An 18,573-nucleotide genomic window follows, 5' to 3' on the forward strand; every position below is an offset into this window, starting at 1 on the left:
TTATGGTTAACGTTTCCGTTTCTATGGTGATCTTTATAATGCGACACGTGTCTTTTCCAAGTTATGTTCTAGAACATATGAGAATCTTCTAAAAGATTCAAAAATATTGGTTAATATTCGAGAATATTGGTAAAAGCTGGATGACCTTATAGAACAATCTCGATCTTTTCATTTGAAAAATACATTGAAGCCAAAGTTTAGGGCGGATACAGACCGAATTCTCGTAAAACAACAGATAAATTTTCAGACTGGCAGTTCTTCTATTTTCAACCATGTAACACGATCACGACAGCGTTGCAAAGTGACAAGGGCTTTTACTGAAAGCTGGCTTTAAAAAGCTCCACACTACTACTGTACCTGACGATCAAGCCACACGAGACCACATTATATTTCTCGGCTCACGGCTCCATTGTCCAGAGGCTGCCTTCATTGCAATCTCTTGGCGCTTTTTGTGCGGAGCTCTGTAGGATTTACGTGATAAGGCGAGCAGAGCGGAATCGATCGGCAGGAGCTGTGCTCACGGACCCCGTGGCTCCAGCCAGTACCACAGAAGCAGCACAGCACCTTCTTCCTCTCCCATCTGACTTCTCATTTGGACCGGCGTTGGGAAACACATATTTTACACTAATATACTGTCTTCTGTAAATTAGAGAAAATTCAAATGAAGAGCAATAGCCGAAGAAATCATAAAACCATTGACATGCGAGTTGAGTGCTCTTATCACAGACGTGCTGCACAAAATTTTCCTGAGCAAGCCAGCGGCACTCCAATCCACTTGCATCATCTACACACGGCAGTCAACTGCATACTCGAGAATACTTGTCAAATGGTAATGATTGTCATATAAGAAAAATGCAACTGTAACAGCAACAGAGCGGTTTCAGCTCATTAACCGAACGATCAAGGACAGAGGATCTTTGGCAGATTCCACAACGGCAGACTCCAGTGTATGTTGTCAAGTGGTAAATCTCACTCATTTGTTGTTTGTAGGCGGTCAAACTCAGACAGAGGTGAACTATGATTAAATGTTTACCTCTGTGTTGTTCTTAGATTGTGCTAACAGATACCGCTCTCAAAGGGTTGACGAAAAGACACCACGTGGTCTGTTGACCGTTACTTGGTATTATATTGTGCACGAAGGTATAGGTGTGCGACCCCAACCCAGTTAGGTTATGCCCTTTCTGCAGCCACCGTAAGGATGATGATATCCAAGTAATGCACAACTTTTTTTTTCTCAGCCGGAATTAATGCTACGAATGCTAAACGTTACATATATATTAGTTGAAGCCTCTTGAGTGAGCGCGCCAAGTTTCCGTCACTTTCCCCAAATAGCATAGCTGCAGGACAGTTTCAAAATGGCGTCTGTAGGCAATGTACGTTACGAGCAAAGTGCCGACATTGAATTTCTCATTACAGAGAGAGAGAAACTGTGGGGACTGTTCACAAACGCTTGTGCAAAGTCTATGGAGCATCTGCTGTCGACAGAAGTACAGTTTGTTACTGGTCACGGAGGGCGAGGTCATCAGAAGGCTGTTCGGTGGAGCTCCACGATTTGCAGCGGTCGGGGGACAATACACGGCTGTCACACCTGACATACCTGACCTAGCCCCCTCGGACTTCCGCTTGTTTGGGCCATAAAAGGATGCCATTCGTGGAAGACATTTTGAGGATGACGAGGAGGTGACTCACGCAGTGAAGCACAGGCTCCGCCACAAGGACAAGGAACAAGGATTGGTACCAACAGGGCACACACGCCCTTGTTTCGCGCTGGAGGAAGGCCGTAGAACGGGATGGAGATTACGTGGAAAATAGGGTGTGGTGATGGAACACCATTCTTTCATGTACGTAAATCTCATTATGTTAAATAAAGAATCGTTGAAGAAAAAGAATGCGGCGCATCACTTACTGGGCAGCCCTCGTAGTAGGGGACGGGGATATGTATGTGTGTATGAGAGGCAACCATCCACACGTATATCGCTCAGCACTGGGAGAGAGGATTGATAGCAGAATGCCAGCATGAAGTTAAGTTCTAGTTGTCATGCAACAAACTGTGATTGAGGGAAGAAATCTTGCTTTTCTTTCAGAATAACTCTTCCTTGTAGCAACATAACATAAAATCAATGAACAGGTTATTAGTTAAGGTATTCCATACAAAAGTATTTTTAGACTCACCATTTTCTGGAGCAAATCTGTTACAAAATGAGTCCCAGTAGGGTGGAAAGGACAGTTCTGGAGGATAATGTCCTGACATCAGCATCAGCGTATTCTTAACTGTGCTGTCATTCTACAGTTGAGGCGATTGCACATGTCATGTTTTGCTGACAGCAGCATCAGCAATTCCTTACCTCCAAGGCCAGTCCAGGAATCATGACATCCTGCCATATTCCAAGTTCCCCCTCCCCCCCCCCCCTCCTCCAGCACTACTGTAATTTGCAAGAAGCACTCTACACACTAAGTGCCCCCACGCTGCAGTCTTTTGCGTGAAAGTTTAAATGTGCATGCACAGTATCATATGTTGTCCAGAATGAAACACCCTTCACCCCACGATTCCCGCCCCGTGACCCCCGACCACGACCCACACACCCCACCCCTGCTCAGCGACCAAATGCGATAAAGCATCTTAATTGCCGAAAAATTTGCCACCTAGTCTGTATTATCTTCCAAAGTTCGTTTAAGGACGGGCTCACCTGTCACATTGGTAAATTTCATTTAAAGCTATAAATCATTCGCCGTGGACTATTAGAATGAGTAGACATCTGTCTCTACAAACAATTAAAAACATTTGCCTATATGATATAAATAACGAATTAGGAATGCGCATGTGTTGAGAATGAGTTTCACCTTAAATACTATCCCACCAATCCCGGAAATGTGAAAAAAAAGGAAGTCCTGTTTCGCATCCTGATTGCTCTTGTCACCAGCAGACGGCTGCACTGAGGGAAACGAGCGTCTACTGCCACCAGCACATAGCTGCAATGTAAAATCGAGCAATGTCAGATCTTCGTATTGCAACATCTTACTGCCACCAATAAATTGCTACACAGTCAAAAAAGGCAATAGAGTCGTAAATTAATTATGTCCCACATCTAAGATGTCGAAAAAGATCTAAAATGACCGCAAAAAACTTGGGCAGCGTGAAAAAGACGATGTTAACATTGTTTGTTGACGTTAGTACATGAAAAAATGCAGTATGACTCGAATCAATTTATGTGATGTCACAGTATTGCAAAAATACATCTGCAGTGTAAAAGAAAGCGTGAGTTAATTTCCACGTATACCTATATTTGCGACATTAGTGCCAAAAATTCTAAAATATGTACCCCATTGCTTTATTTCAACGCCAAATAATTCGATGTCATAAAATTAACCTTACCAGACTTATAACTGCAGAAAAATACGTGTTAGCTAAAAGTATTGCACTAAGCAGGCAAATGGACTGAATGTCACTAATTATGCCTACTCTTTATGTAAGTCACAGCACATCTCAAATTAAATATTTCTGCATTTACATTATTCTCAAGCACCATTTTAAGAAGATCAAAGATAACGCATCATGCTATTCATTAGAAGCAACATAAACGATGCTATTTATTGACATATATTGCTATTATTGCAAATGAAAAAAGCTTACTGAATGCTTTGAACAATAACAGCAGTTTACAATCAGATCTGTAGTGGTTACCAATAACGTTGCCCGCTCCTGAGCTTGTGAGCTGACACACAAAATATATTACTCTACAATTGGAGGTCACTCACGCAAAACTGTCAACTTCAACTCTCTCATTGTATAGCATAGTTCTGGTTGTTGCTGTATATGCGAGATCTCACCTGCAAGCGAACTTAGCGCTACACCTAGAAAAAACTTTATACAACTTCCGAAGCAGGCTGGTTCTGTTAATATGGACTGATAGTGTAGTTTCGTGATAATACGAAGGTCACTCCAAAAGAAATGCACACTATGTTTTTTTTAAAATCCATCTTTTATTCTACATGTTTGAAAGTTTTACAGTGTGTAGATACATCCTTTAGGAACAATATTTTCATTTCTCCACATCATTTCCATCCCCCTCAACTTCCTTACGCCATCTTGGAATCAGCGCCTGTATACCCGCACGGTAAAATTCTGGACCAACCTGTTGGAGCCACTGTTTGGCAGCGTGCACACGGGAGTCATCATATTCAAATCTTGTGCCACGAAGAGAGTCTTTCAGTTTCCCAAAGAGATGATAGTCACATGGAGCCAGGTCAGGACTGGAAGGTGGGTGTTTCAGTGTTGTCCATCCGAGTTTTGTGATCGCTTCCATGGCTTTTTGACTGACATGTGGCCGTGCATTGTCGTGCAACAGCAAAACATCCTGCTTTTGCCGATGTAGTCGAACACGACTCAGTCGAGCTTGAGGTTTCTTCAGTGTCGTCACATATGCATTAGAATTTATGGCGGTTCCACTTGGCATGATGTCCACAAGCATGAGTCCTTCGGAATCGAAAACATCGTAGCCATAACTTTTCCAGCAGAAGGTATGGTTTTGAATTATTTTTTTCTTGGGTGAATTTGCATGATGCCACTCCATTGATTGTCTCTTCGTCTCTGGTGAAAAATGATGGAGCCATGTTTCATCACCTCTCACAATTCTTCCAAGAAATTCATCTCCACCATTCTCGTACTGTTCCAAAAGTTCGCTGCATACCGTTTTTCTTGTTTCTTTATGAGCCACTGTCAACATCCTGGGAACCCACCTGCCACAAACTTTTTTTAACGCCAACACTTTTAGTATTCTGCAAACACTTCCTTCCCCTATCCCAACGTAGCGTGACAATTCGTTCACTGTGATGCGTCTGTCAGCAGTTACCAATTCGTTAACCCTCTGCACATTGTCTGGAGTGTGTGCAGTACGAGGCCTGCCGCTGCGAGGACAATCCTCAACATTTCCATGCCCGCTTTCATCACGTAACCTGCTTGTCCACCGACTAACTGTATTGCGATCGACAACAGCATCTCCATACACCTTTTTCAACCTCTTATGGATGTTTCCCACCGTCTCGTTTTTACAGCACAGGAATTTTATGACAGCACGTTGCTTCTGACGAACGTCAAGTGTAACAGCCATCTTGAAGACATGCTGTGACGGCGCCACTCACGGGAGCAGGTTGAACTAAGTTTGAAAACAAGCGGGAATGATGTATCTATCCACTGTCAAACTTTCACCCATGCAGTTTGAAAACAGTATTTTTACAAAAATAGTGTGCATTTCTTTTGAAGTGACCCTCTTAGTATGTGAAACCCACGAGTGCTGTATATAAGTTAATGATGTCATAGCATAATGACGTAATGGGACAATTTAATGATATATTATGTGACGTGTGTATAGACAGTACCTGAGCACGACGGACCGACTGTACCGCTGACGGGATTGTGGAAAGCGATGTCCTGTCTCCCCCTCCCGTTTTAAAGTAGCACTTCTGACGGTGTCAGAGTAGCTTATTATAACCATATGAAGGTAGAATATAGTTAACGGTCTACCTGTACACAAGTAGACACAACTACAGAAACGTTACTAAACATCATAAGCGACTGATCATACAATGTAAGCTTTCACGGCCGGTATTGTCTTCCCTTGAAACTTCCGGGCTGATAGGCCGTGGTCGAAGTATAAAACTCTCTCCTGACGTTTCGTCACCGACTGCGGGAGACATCCTCGGAGGTAAAGCGGCGAACTGCGAAGAGAACTCGACGAAGCGCTGATTATATAGGCAGTACAGAGGGCGCCACAGTCGATCACGTGGCGTCGGCTATGAGATTGTCTCTGGTAATGCCAACATTCTCGATTGAAAGTAATCGATCGTCACGCTTGCGGTACAACGCTGGCATCCAAATTTTATCCAGTTTAACACCTTCGTCTTTCCTGTTAAAATTATTACGATGTTTATCAGTCTCGATAGCCTCTCTATACAAGCGTGCATAATAATGTGAGGTTTTTGATATGACGCTCGTCTCGCTGAATTTTATTTCATGATTACGTTCCTGGTAAACATGTTCCGCTACGGCCGATTTATCCGTGTGACCCAGGCGGCAATTCCTCTTATGTTCAACAAGACGGGTGTTCGCACTTCTCTTTGTGGTGCCGATGTAAACCTGTCCACAACTACAAGGAATTTTATATACCACCGGTGTAGCCAAAGGGTCTCGTGCATCTTTTGCCGACCTTAAAAATTCTTTGATTTTTCTGGTGGGTCTGAAAATAGTTTCCACCCCATACTTGCTTAAAACTTTCGCAATGCGGTCTGTGACCTTACTAATGAACGGAAGAAAAACTTTGCCCTTGGACGACTGTTGTTCGTCGTTACTCCTGATTCTCTGCCTAGAGCGAAGTGCTCGATCAATATCCTTGCTAGAACAGCCATTCTTCACGAACGTTGACCGTAGATGTTCAATCTCATCTTTTAAATAAACAGGTTCACAAAGTTTGTACGCCCTGTCTACCAAAGTTTTCATTACACCTCTTTTTTGTCTAGGCTGGTGGTTTGATTCTTTGTGTAGATAACGATCAGTATGCGTGGGCTTTCTATGCACCTTATGGCCCAACGTTCCGTCCCGTCGTTTAATCACAAACACATCCAGGAAGTTCAGTTGCCCATTCCTTTCCGTCTCCATAGTGAATTGGATTTTCGGATTAATGCTGTTTAAATGTGTTAGGAAGGCATCCAACTCCTCTGCTCCGTGTGTCCATACTACGAACGTGTCATCGACGTAGCGATACCATCTGGCTGGTCTCTTACTGGCAGTCTGCAACACCCGTTGTTCAAAAGTCTCCATAAATAAGTTAGCCACAGCAGGACTGAGAGGACTGCCCATAGCCACCCCGTCAATCTGTTCATAAAAGTTATTATTGTATTGAAAGTAGGTTGTGGTGAGGCAGTGTCGGAATAATGCCACAATATTGGTAGGAAAAATATCGGCTATGCATAAGATAGCTTCGTTTACCGGAATCATGGTAAATAACGACACAACGTCAAAACTGACGAGGATATCATCCGGGCCCACGCTCATTTCCTTTAACTTGTCAATGAAATGAGCTGAATTTTTAATATGACTGTCCGTCCTACCAACATAAGGCTGCAGCATTGAGGCAAGGTGTCTAGCTAAGTCGTGTGTTGGTCCGCCTATAGCGCTGACAATTGGCCTCAACAGAATCCCAGGTTTATGAACTTTGGGTAAGCCATAAAGTCTAGGTGGATGTGCTTCTGTTTTACAAAGCAGCTTCTTAGCGTCAGAGCCAAACGAAGACGCTTTCACCAGTCGATTTGTCATTCTTAAAATCTTCATAGTCGGATCTTTCTGGAGTTTTTTGTAATTGGAGGGAACCAAAATGTCATTGATTTTTCCATGATAGTCCTCACTGTTCAGTATGACGGTGGCATTACCCTTATCTGCATTAAGAACAATAATGTTTTTATCTCCATTTATATCCCTCAGCGCCTTCCTTTGAGCCTGCGACAAATTACTTTTAGGTGGCTTACACGTACGTAAAATCCTAGCCGTTTCCATCCTAATTACGTCAGCGGACTGCTGTGGTAGCTGACGGATACCGGCCTCAATATTTGCTACAATATCCTCTGTGGGTACGTTTTGGGGCGTCACAGCAAAATTGCCTCCTTTCGCTAGTACAGAAGTTTAAAATTCTTTATCAGACAGGTTAATAACAGTTCGAGAATTGTCCTCAACTGAACCTCCAGAAACCTATTTGCTGACATTTCTGCACTAACTTCCATAGTTTTGAATGTTAGACCGTCAATCTTATTCCAATCACCACACTGCATAGTATTACTAAGAAACAAGTGGAGATGAAAAAGCTTACTGCTGGTTACCGCGTCTGATGAATCCTCTCACGTAGCATTGCAGACTCCATACGGTTGTAAATACGATGTGCCTGGGCCGAGCAAACATCCTCTTCACCTGGGTCACACGGATAAATCGGCCGTAGCGGAATATGTTTACCAGGAAGGTGATCATGAAATAAAATTCAGCGAGACGAGCGTCATATCAAAAACCTCACATTATTATGCACGCTTGTATAGGGAGGCTATCGAGATTGATAAACATCGTAATAATTTTAACAGGAAAGACGAAGGTGTTAAACTGGATAAAATTTGGATGTCAGCGTTGTACCGCAAGCGTGACGATCGATTACTTTCAATCGAGAATGTTGGCATTACCAGAGACAATCTCATAGCCGACGCCACGTGATCGACTGTGGCGCCCTCTGTACTGCCTATATAATCAGCGCTTCGTCAAGTTCTCTTCGCAGTTCGCCGCTTTACCTCCGAGGATGTCTCCCGCAGTCGGTGACGACACGTCAGGAGAGAGTTTTATACTTCGACCACGGCCTATCAGCCCGGAAGTTTTAAGTGAAGATCATAAGCGACTGTCCTGTAAGCTATTCGTTAACTGACACCACATCACAGACTCTTACTGAGCACTCGCCGCTATGAAGTCGCCAGAACCATTGGGGCCCAAGGTCCTTCCGATCCAATGTTGGCAAAACCGACAGAGTAACAGCATACAAATGTAGGAGACACATTACCAGATTGGGTACTCCAATACAATAAGTAGAACCTACCATAGTTAAGTGATAGTGACTTGTCATCTGTCGTCCAGTTCTCATGTGCTGTAAACTATTCGACTGCATCAGGAATGTGGAGCTGCAGCGGTGCTAGTGTTCAAAAATGGACTAATACTACTGGCATAGGGCTCTCAAACCACGTCATTCTACATGAAATTTACATAACAAAAAAAAGTTTACGTAACAAAAGTGTACGGCACAAACTGCAGGATACATTCCTCACACGTAGAGGAAGGAATTATGTTATACAAACATGTGTCTGGAATCGCTTTTTTTCCATGTTACAGTTCATTTTCTCCGTGGAAAACACACATGAACAGAATGCACCAGCATACCACATCCAACTCTTTCTCACAGGAGATGTTCAATATGCCCTCCGTGGGCATCGATACAGGCATCAACCCGAACTCATAGTGAATCTCGGATGCATTGATGTTGCCCTGGAGTATTGTGAATGGTTTCGCAGCCTTCCATAACACTGGCACGGAGACTCCAAACATCTTGTACTGGAGTTCCACACACACGAGCTTCCAAATGTCCGCATAAATACAACTCCAGTGGGTTTAGGTCCGGAGAGCGTGGAGGCCAGGCAGTTGGTCCACCTCTACCTCTCCATGTGCCACCGTATCTGTTATTTAGCAGCCGAAGGGCGTTAATACTAAAATGAGGATATTTTGTCACACAGCTATAGGCAAATCTGCTAACAGATCTGGTCGAACATTCTCTACGAAATTATGATAATTTTGTCCGTTGACCCTGGGTGGAGGAAGGTGAGGCCCTACCAAACAGTTCCCAACAATGCCGGCCCAAAAACTGACAGAAAATCTTTGTTGATGACTTGCTTCAACAGCTACGTGAGGAATGACGTCTGGCCATATGTGCCGATTGTGAAAATTTAGAATATGATCTCGCTGAAACGACGCCTCATCTGTGAACGACAGCGTTGACACTTTTCACATGTACCTTACATCTCCGATTCTCCGGATGACCTCCCTATTTCTTATCATTCTACATAATTGTCAACATCCTTCTACAGCACCAACTCTCAAATGGTTGGATTCTCTTCTTTTTCCATCATCCCTTGTCCATGATGCACTCCTATACAAATCTGTGCTCCAAAGCTACATTCTCAAAATATCTCCCCTCAGATTAAGGCCGACCTTTGATACTAGCCGACTTCTGTCAGCAAGGAATGCCTTCTTTACTTACGTTACTCTGTTTTTTTATGTCTTTCTTGCTGCGCATGCGATGTATTATTTTGCTTCTAAAGTTGCAGAATTCCTTCACTTCATCTACTTGGTGGTCCCCAATTTTAATTTTAAGTTTTTCGCTAGTCACCTTTCTGCTATTCCTCATTACTTTCGTCTTTCTTCCGTTTACTCTCAGTCCATAGTCTGTGTTCATTTGACTGTTCATCTGTTTATGCAGCTCTTCCTCACTTTCACTGGGGATAGCAATGCCATCAGCGAATTTTATTATTGATTACTTATCTCCCTGAATTTGACTCCTATTCCTTTCTTTTCTTTCTGTCACTGCTTCTTCGATGTATAGATTTAACAGCAGATGCGAAAGACACATTCATGTCTACATTCTTTTTAATCTCAGCAGTTTATTCGTGGTCTTCCACTCTTATTTTACTCTCTTGTTTTCCATACATATTGTATGTTATCCGTCTTTCCCTGTAGCTTACTCTTATTTTTCTGAGAATTCCGAACATTTTACACCACTTTAGATTATCGGATACTTCTTCTAGGTCGATAAATCTTATGAACGTGTCTTTGTTTTTCTTAGCCCATGCTGAAATTATCTTGCGCTATGTCAGAACTGCCTCTCTGGTGCCTTTAGAGTTAATACAACAAAACTAATCCTCTTCTGATCCAGATCTTCAGTTATCTTTTTCATTTCTCTATTATTCTTGTCAGTAACTTGGATAAATAGGATCTAAAGCCGATTGTGCTCTTGATATCTTCGGGTTTTTGTGGGTGCTACGAGGGTCACTCCAAAAGAAAAGCACACTATTTTTGTAAAAATTCAGTTTTCATTCTGCATGCGTGAAAGTTTTACAGTGTGTAGATACATTCGTCTCGCTTGTTTTCAAACTTAATTTAACCTGTTCCCGTGAGTGGCGCCGTCACAGCATGTCTTCAAGATTCTACACTTGACGTTCGCCAGAAGCAACATGGTGTCATAGAATTCCTGTGCTGTGAAAACGAGACAGTGGGAAACATCCATAAGAGGTTGAAAAAATTGTGTATGGAGATGCTGTTGTCGATCGCAGTGCAGTTGGTCGGTGGGCAAGCAGGTTATGTAATGAAAGTAGGCACGGCAATATTGAAGATTGTCCTCGCAGCGGCAGGCCACGTACTGCACACACTCCAGACAATGTGCAGAGGGTTAACGAATTGGTAACTGCTGACAGACGCATCACAGTGAACGAATTGTCACGCTACGTTGGGATAGGGGAAGGAAGTGTTTGCAGAATACTAAAAGTGTTGGCGTTAAAAAAAGTTTGTGGCAGGTGGGTTCCCAGGATGTTGACAGTGGCTCATAAAGAAACAAGAAAAACGGTATGCAGCGAACTTTTGGAACAGTACGAGAATGGTGGAGATGAATTTCTTGGAAGAATTGTGAGAGGTGATGAAACATGGCTCGATCACTTTTCACCAGAGACGAAGAGGCAATCAATGGAGTTGTATCATGCAAATTCACCCAAGAAAAAAAAATTGCAGAACAACACCTTCTGCTGGAAAAGTTATGGCTACGGTGTTTTTCGATTCCGAAGGACTCTTGCTTGTGGACATCATGCCAAGTGGAACCGCCATAAATTCTAATGCATATGTGACGACACTGAAGAAACTTCAAGCTCGACTGAGTCGTGTTCGGCCACATCGGCAAAAGCAGGATATTTTGCTGTTGCACGACAATGCACGGCCACATGTCAGTCAAAAAAGCATGGAAGCGATCGCAAAACTCGGATGGACAACACTGAAACATCCGCCTTTCAGTCCTGACCTGGCTCCATGTGACTATCATCTCTTTGGGAAACTGAAAGACTCTCTTCGTGGAACAAGGTTTGAACGTGATGACTCCCTTGTGCACTCTGCCAAACAGTGGCTCCAACAGATTGGCCCAGAATTTTACCGCGCAGGTATACAGGCGCTGGTTCCAAGATGGCATAAGGCAGTTGAGAGGGATGGAAATTATGTACAGAAATGAAAATATTGTTCCTAAAGGATGTATCTACACACTGTAAAACTTTCAAAAATGTAGATAAAAGATAGATTTAAAAAAAATAGTGTGCGTTTCTTTTGGAGCGTACCTCGTATTTTCAGAAATTGGATGGTGTGTCTGCAGAGTAAGAGATTCTACATCGTCCACTCACACAAATATGACCACCGCCTATGTTCGACGTCATCTTGCAATAACCACTTACAGACGGCAGATGGAATCACTAGTAGTGGAGGGTATATAAAGTGTGTCGGAAGACACGAAAAACAGTGCAGTCGTTGCCGTAATGTGGAAATGGAACGATTTAGGTGACGTCCAAAAGGGCATGATTATTGGCTTCGGGCCAATGGTGGAAGCATTTCCGGAACTGTGGTTAAAGTACGAGGTACGACAATAAAGTAACGAGACTGATTTTCTTTGCAAGATGTGGTAACCCTGCAGGCTTTCGTAGACACAATATCTTTGACCTTGGTCTATAAGCTGCTTCTAGTCCAAGAGGCACATCCGATGCAACTGCTCAGTCGTGAGTTGTGCTGTAATAAGTTAGCACATGTTTGTGTCTCTCGTCACGGAAATGGAACCGCATAATATTGCGGAACGGTATGCCATTCCTTTTTGCGTTAAATTGGGTGAAAACGCTACGACAACTTACGGTAAGCTTCAGAAGGCTTTTGGAGAAGAGGTTATGTCAAGAGCTCAAGTTTTTCGTTGGCATACAATGTTTAGTGAAGGCAGAACGAATGTTGAAGATGAAGACTGCAGTGGACGACCATCAACCTCAGGGACGAATGTCAACTTGGCCAGGGTACATGAACTCCTACGATGTGATCGAAGATTATCCGTGGAAATGATTTCAGAAGAACTGAACATCAATCGAGAAACGGTTCGTCTAATAATAACTGAAGATCTTCGTATGAGAAAGATTTGTGCAAAAATGGTCCCCAAAAATCTCACACCACAACAGCGAGAAACACGGAAAAATGTGGCAGCCAAACTGTTGGAGCAAACGGAAATCAATCCAGAATTGCTGAGTCGTGTTATCACTGGTAATGAAAATTGGTTTTTTCAGTACGATCCAGAGACAAAACGCCAAAGTTCGCAATGGTGCTAAAAGGGATCACCCAGACCAAAGAAAGCTCGCATATCAAAGTCAAAACTGAAATGCATGTGCCGGCCAGTGTGGCCGAGCGGTTCTAGGCGCGTCAGTATGGACCGGTGCGATCGCTACGGTCGCAGGTTCGAATCCTGCCTCGGGCATGGATGTGTGTGATGTCCTTAGGTTAGTTAGGTTTAAGTAGTTCTAAGTTCTAGGGGACTGATGACTTCAGATGTTAAGTGCTATAGTGCTCAGAGCCATTTTTTTAAAAAAATGCATGCTTGTATGCTTCTTAGAGTCCAAGGGAATTGTTCATAAAGAGTAGGTGCCTCCTGGACAAACAGTTAACCAATATTACTACAAAGAAATTTTAGAAAGACTTCGTAAAAGAGTTCTTCGTGTCAACATTGCTGATAATTGGGTTCTGCATCACAATAATGCGCCATCCCATACTGCTCTCTCAGTACAGAAATTTTTAACCTCAAAACAAATTTCAGTATTACCACAGCCACCTTATTCATCAGATATCGCTCCGTGCAGTTTTTTTCTATTTCCAAAGTCAAAACGGCGGCCAAGGGACACCATTTTCAAACCAGACAGGGTGTCCAAAAAGCTGTGACTCGGAGGATATTACAGAAGATGAGTTCCAGAAATGTTACCATCAATGGCAGAAGCGCTGGAAAAAGTGTGTGCAATCAAAAGGGAACTATTTTGAAGGAGACAACACTAAACTTGACTAAAACGGTAAGCAACAGTTGTTTTTCACATCACTCTCATTACTTTATTGTCGCAGCTTGTATATTGTGCATGGCAAAAAGGCACGATACAAAACCGGCATTGAGGCAACTGTGATAGACAATAGACCATAGATGACAGGGGTGAATAACGGCTGTGGAGATTTGCGCGGACGAATGGATGTGCAACTGTTGAGCAACTAACAACTCCGCTGTACCAAAGGACTACCAACAGTGTCTCCTCAACCACCGATCAGCGAACGTTGCTGCATGTGGGCCTCCGCAGCACCCATGCTGACTGCTGTTCATGAGCGACGAAGGCTGGAATTTGGACGCCAGGACAGCAACTGGACTTTCACTGAGTGCCGACAGGTGGCCCTTTCAGATTAATCACGTTTAATGCCCTGTCGGACACATGACCGCAGGCGTGTTCAGGCCGAAGCTTCAGAAAGGAAAGGGCCAACCCCAAAGAGGGAGGTTACGGCCAGTCGAACCTTTTCGTGGCATTCCCTGGGCGATTTCGTCATTCTGAATGGCACAACGAACCAGTAGAAATACACTACTGGCCATTAAAATTACTACACCAAGAAGACATGCAGATGATAAACGGGTATTCACTGGACAAATATATTATACTAGAACTCACGTGTGATTACATTTTCGCGCAATTTGGGTGCGCAGATCCTGAGAAATCAGTACCCAGAACAACCACTTGTGGCCGTAATAATGGCCTTGATACGCCTGGGCATTGAGTCAGAGCTTGGATGGCGTGTACAGGTACAGCTGCCCATGCAGCTTCAACACGATACCACAGTTCATCAAGAGTAGTCACTGGCGTATTGTGACGGGCCACTTGCTCGGCCACCATTGACCAGACGTTTTCAATTGTTGAGAGATCTGGAGAATGTGCTGGCCAGGGCAGAAATCGCACATTTTCTGTATCCACAAAGGCCCGTACAGGATCTGCAACATGCGGTCGTGCATTATCCTGCTGAAATTTAGGGTTTAGCAGGGATCGAATGAAGAGTAGAGGCACGGGTCGTAAAACAACTAAAATGTAACGTCCATTGTTCAAAGTGCCGTCAATGCGAACAAGAGGTGACCGAGACGTGTAACCAATGGCACCCCATACCATCACGCCGGATGATACGCCAGTATGGCAATGAGGAATACACGCTTCCAATGTGCGTTCAGCGCGATGGCGCCAAACACGGATGCGACCAGCATGATGCTGTAAACAGAACCTAGATTCATCCCAAAAAATGACGTTTTGCCATTCGTGCACCAAGGTTCGTCGTTGAGTACACTATCGCAGCCGCTCCTGTCTGTGATGCAGCGTCAACGGTAACCGCTGCCATGGTCTCTGAGGTGATAGTCCATGCTGCTGCAAACGTCGTCGAACTGTTCGTGCAGATGGTTGATCCCTTGCAACAGCCCCCATCTGACTCAGGGATCGAGACGTGGCTGCACGATCCGTTACAGCCATGCGGATAAGATGCCTGTCTTCTCGACTGCTAGTGATACGAGGCCGTTGGGATCCAGCACGGCGTTCCGTATTACCATCCTCAACCCACCGATTCCATATTCTGCTAACAGTCATTGGATCTCGACCAACGCGAGCACCAATGTCGCGATACGATAAACCGCAATCGCGATAGGCTACAATCCGACCTTTATCAAAGTCGGAAACGCGATGGTACTCATTTCTCCTCCTTACATCAGGCATCACCAACGTTTCACCGGGCAACGCCTGTCAACTGCTGTTTGTGTATGAGAAATCGGTTGGAAATTTTCCTCATGTCAGCACGTTGTAGGTGTCGCCACCGGCGCCAACCTTGTGTGAACGCTCTGAAAAGCTAATCATTTGCATATCACAGCATCTTCTTCCTGTCGGTTAAATTTCGGTCTGTAACACGTCATCTTAGTAATTTTAATGGCCACTAGTGTATCTATCTATTCTGGAGGACCATGTCCACTCCTTCATTCTGCTTGTTTTTCCTCGGAACAATGACATCTACCAGCAGGACAATGCAAATTGCCACATAGCTCGCAGTGCGTATTCGTGGTTCGAAGAGCAGCAAGGCTAGTTTACCATTCTCCCTTGACCACCAGTCTCCCCTGGTTTAAAACCTACTCAAGAAACTGTGGGACGACCTCGATCAGGCTGGTGGTTCCTCAACCGACAAATGCAGTGCAGTTGGCCATGACACTGGAGTCAGTAAGGCCCCTCATCCCCGTCAGTATTTCCCGGGACTTGACAGACTCTTTCTGGACATCTCGCAGCGGTCCGCCCTGCAAAGGTTGCTGTTCAGGCTTTTAACAGGTGGTCACATTAACGTGACCGGGCAGTGTGTAATCAACCTGAATAGTCGTTTCGTTGACGCCTCTCCCACTGATTTCTGAAATTCTGCAGGAATGTTATCTATGCCTTCCACCTTATTTGTTTGCAAGTTGCAGGATCCCCTCGCTTCTAAACTGATACTGTTATTACTCAGCTTAGTCGCGAATCCGTAGAGGGTGGTATATGGGACATACAGTATAGTTGGTCAGCATTTCCACCCGGAATTTGCGAGTGTAAGTCGGACCTTCCTTGATCCGCCTTGGTGGGCCGTGTCGTCGGACTTCCTCCTACCTGTGCGCGGTGCAGCTCTCGTAAATGTCGTCCCGTGCAGATTCTTCTTTGGCACATTGGATGTTTCTGTCGGTGGAAGCTAATTATCTGAAATTGCTGTCAATCAACTTTGGGGTATCTATTTACTCGAAATTAACATTCAGAATGCCGTAATATCACTTTTAGTCCTATTAGATCAATAATTAAACACTCATGTCACAAACTACTCGTCGCCGGCCGCGGTGGTCTAGCGGTTCTAGGCGCTCAGTCCGGAACCGCGCGACTGCTACGGTCGCAGGTTCGAATCCTGCCTCGGGCATGGATGTGTGTGAAATCCTGCCTCGGGCATGGATGTGTGTGATGTCCTTAGGTTAGTTAGGTTTAAGTAGTTCTAAGTTCTAGGGGACTGATGACCACAGATGTTAAGTCCCATAGTGCTCAGAGCCATTTTTTTTAAACTACTCGTAACCGAGAGCATGGCTACCATCGAACAAAACAGGAAGAGCTCTTAACGCCGACTGCCGCTTTGACGGCAAGTCCGTATCTCTTACTAGTTTCGTCACAGTTCGTGGATTTTCGATCAAATTCGTACTTACTAAGATATGCATTAGTTAATGGACGGGGCCGGCCGGAGTGGCCGAGCGGTTCTAAGCGCTACAGTCTGGAACCGCGCGACCGCTACGGTCGCAGGTTCGAATCCTGCCTCGGGCATGGCTGTGTGTGACGTCCTTAGGTTTGTTAGGTTTCAGTAGTTCTAAGTTCTAGAAGACTGATGACCTCAGCAGTTAAGTCCCATAGTGCTCAGAGCCATTGGAACCATTGGTTAATGGACGGGTGTGAATTTTAACGAGGCAAAATTATGATAAATGCCTGAGGCTCCTCCTAGTATTCATGTTGTCATAAATGACTTTAATTATTAAATATAAATAAACAAAATCGGTGACTTTGGCGCCAAGATGGCGGTACTTCCCGTCATGTATATTTCCCTAGCTGACGCTTGTTGCTATGGTCCAGCGCCGAGCCCCACCCCACTACGCGCGACATATGGTCGCTTCGTCACCTAGCCAGCCAGCGTGGGAAATGTTCTTCGACTCATGGCCGGCTACGGACTACAGCACTTCCTAACTATCATGAATATATCAGTAAGAGACAATAATTTATTAAAACCGGTAAAAATGTCTTCCTCACGTAAGAGGCACCTTACAAAGTCTTCCAAGGCTCTGTTAAAGTCTGACTCTAATGTAGGACCCCTTAAGTCTTCCTTATTGACACCGACTTCTTGTTCTGTCATGTCATCGGACATTTCCTTCCCCCCACTCAGGCCTTAAACGTCTTCTTTCCCGCTATCCGCTGTCTCCTCTGGTTGAACAGTGGAATTCCTCTTGCACTCTTAATGGCATGCGATTCATCAGATTACACTGGAAATACGAGCGATCAGCGATCCACTGCTGCGATCTGCGAGTCGCTTACATACGAGCGGTCTGCAAGTTGCTCTGATAAGAGCGGTCTGCGGGCGAATCGCACGACCTGGCACCCGATTACTGCTATCCGTTGCTTCTACGTGGGGCTCTTACGGGCTAAATGACGTACCGACAGGTTTCCCTTCTTTCAGTGCCAGCCATGGCCTATGCGCCATCGCTTTTATGGCACGCTGGATCTGCCGGCTGCTGTAAACGTTGTTACAGAAAACGGTGTACAGCTGCTGAAACTGTACTGTTTAAACACGTAGTATGTTTCTAAAAGGACTTAACAAAACTGAAAATTCATACAGATTTATTCACATGATTTACAGACCTTATTTTGGTGTCAATTTTTAGGAAGGTACGTCAAATATTTTACCTTATGCACTACTGGCAATTCAAATTGCTACACCACGAAGATGTGCTACAGACGCGAAATTTAACCGACAGGAAGAAGATGCTGTGATATGCAAATGATTAGCTTTTCAGAGCATTCACACAAGGTTGGCGCCGGTGCCGACACCTAGAACGTGCTGACATGAGGAAAGTTTCCAACCGATTTCTCATACACAAACAGCAGTTGACCGGCGTTGCCTAGTGAAACGTTGTTGTGATACCTCGTGTAACGAGGAGAAATGCGTACCATCACGTTTCCGACTCTGATAAAGCCTATCGTGATTGCGGTTTATCGTATCGCGACATTGCTGCTCGCGTTGGTCGAGATCCAATGACTGTTACCAGAATATGGAATCGGTGGTTCAGGAGGGTAACACGGAACGCCGTGCTGGATCCCAACGGCCTCGTATCACTAGCAGTCGAGATG

Source organism: Schistocerca piceifrons, chromosome 7, assembly GCF_021461385.2.
Source record: "Schistocerca piceifrons isolate TAMUIC-IGC-003096 chromosome 7, iqSchPice1.1, whole genome shotgun sequence".
Taxonomy (NCBI): Eukaryota; Metazoa; Arthropoda; class Insecta; order Orthoptera; family Acrididae; genus Schistocerca; species Schistocerca piceifrons.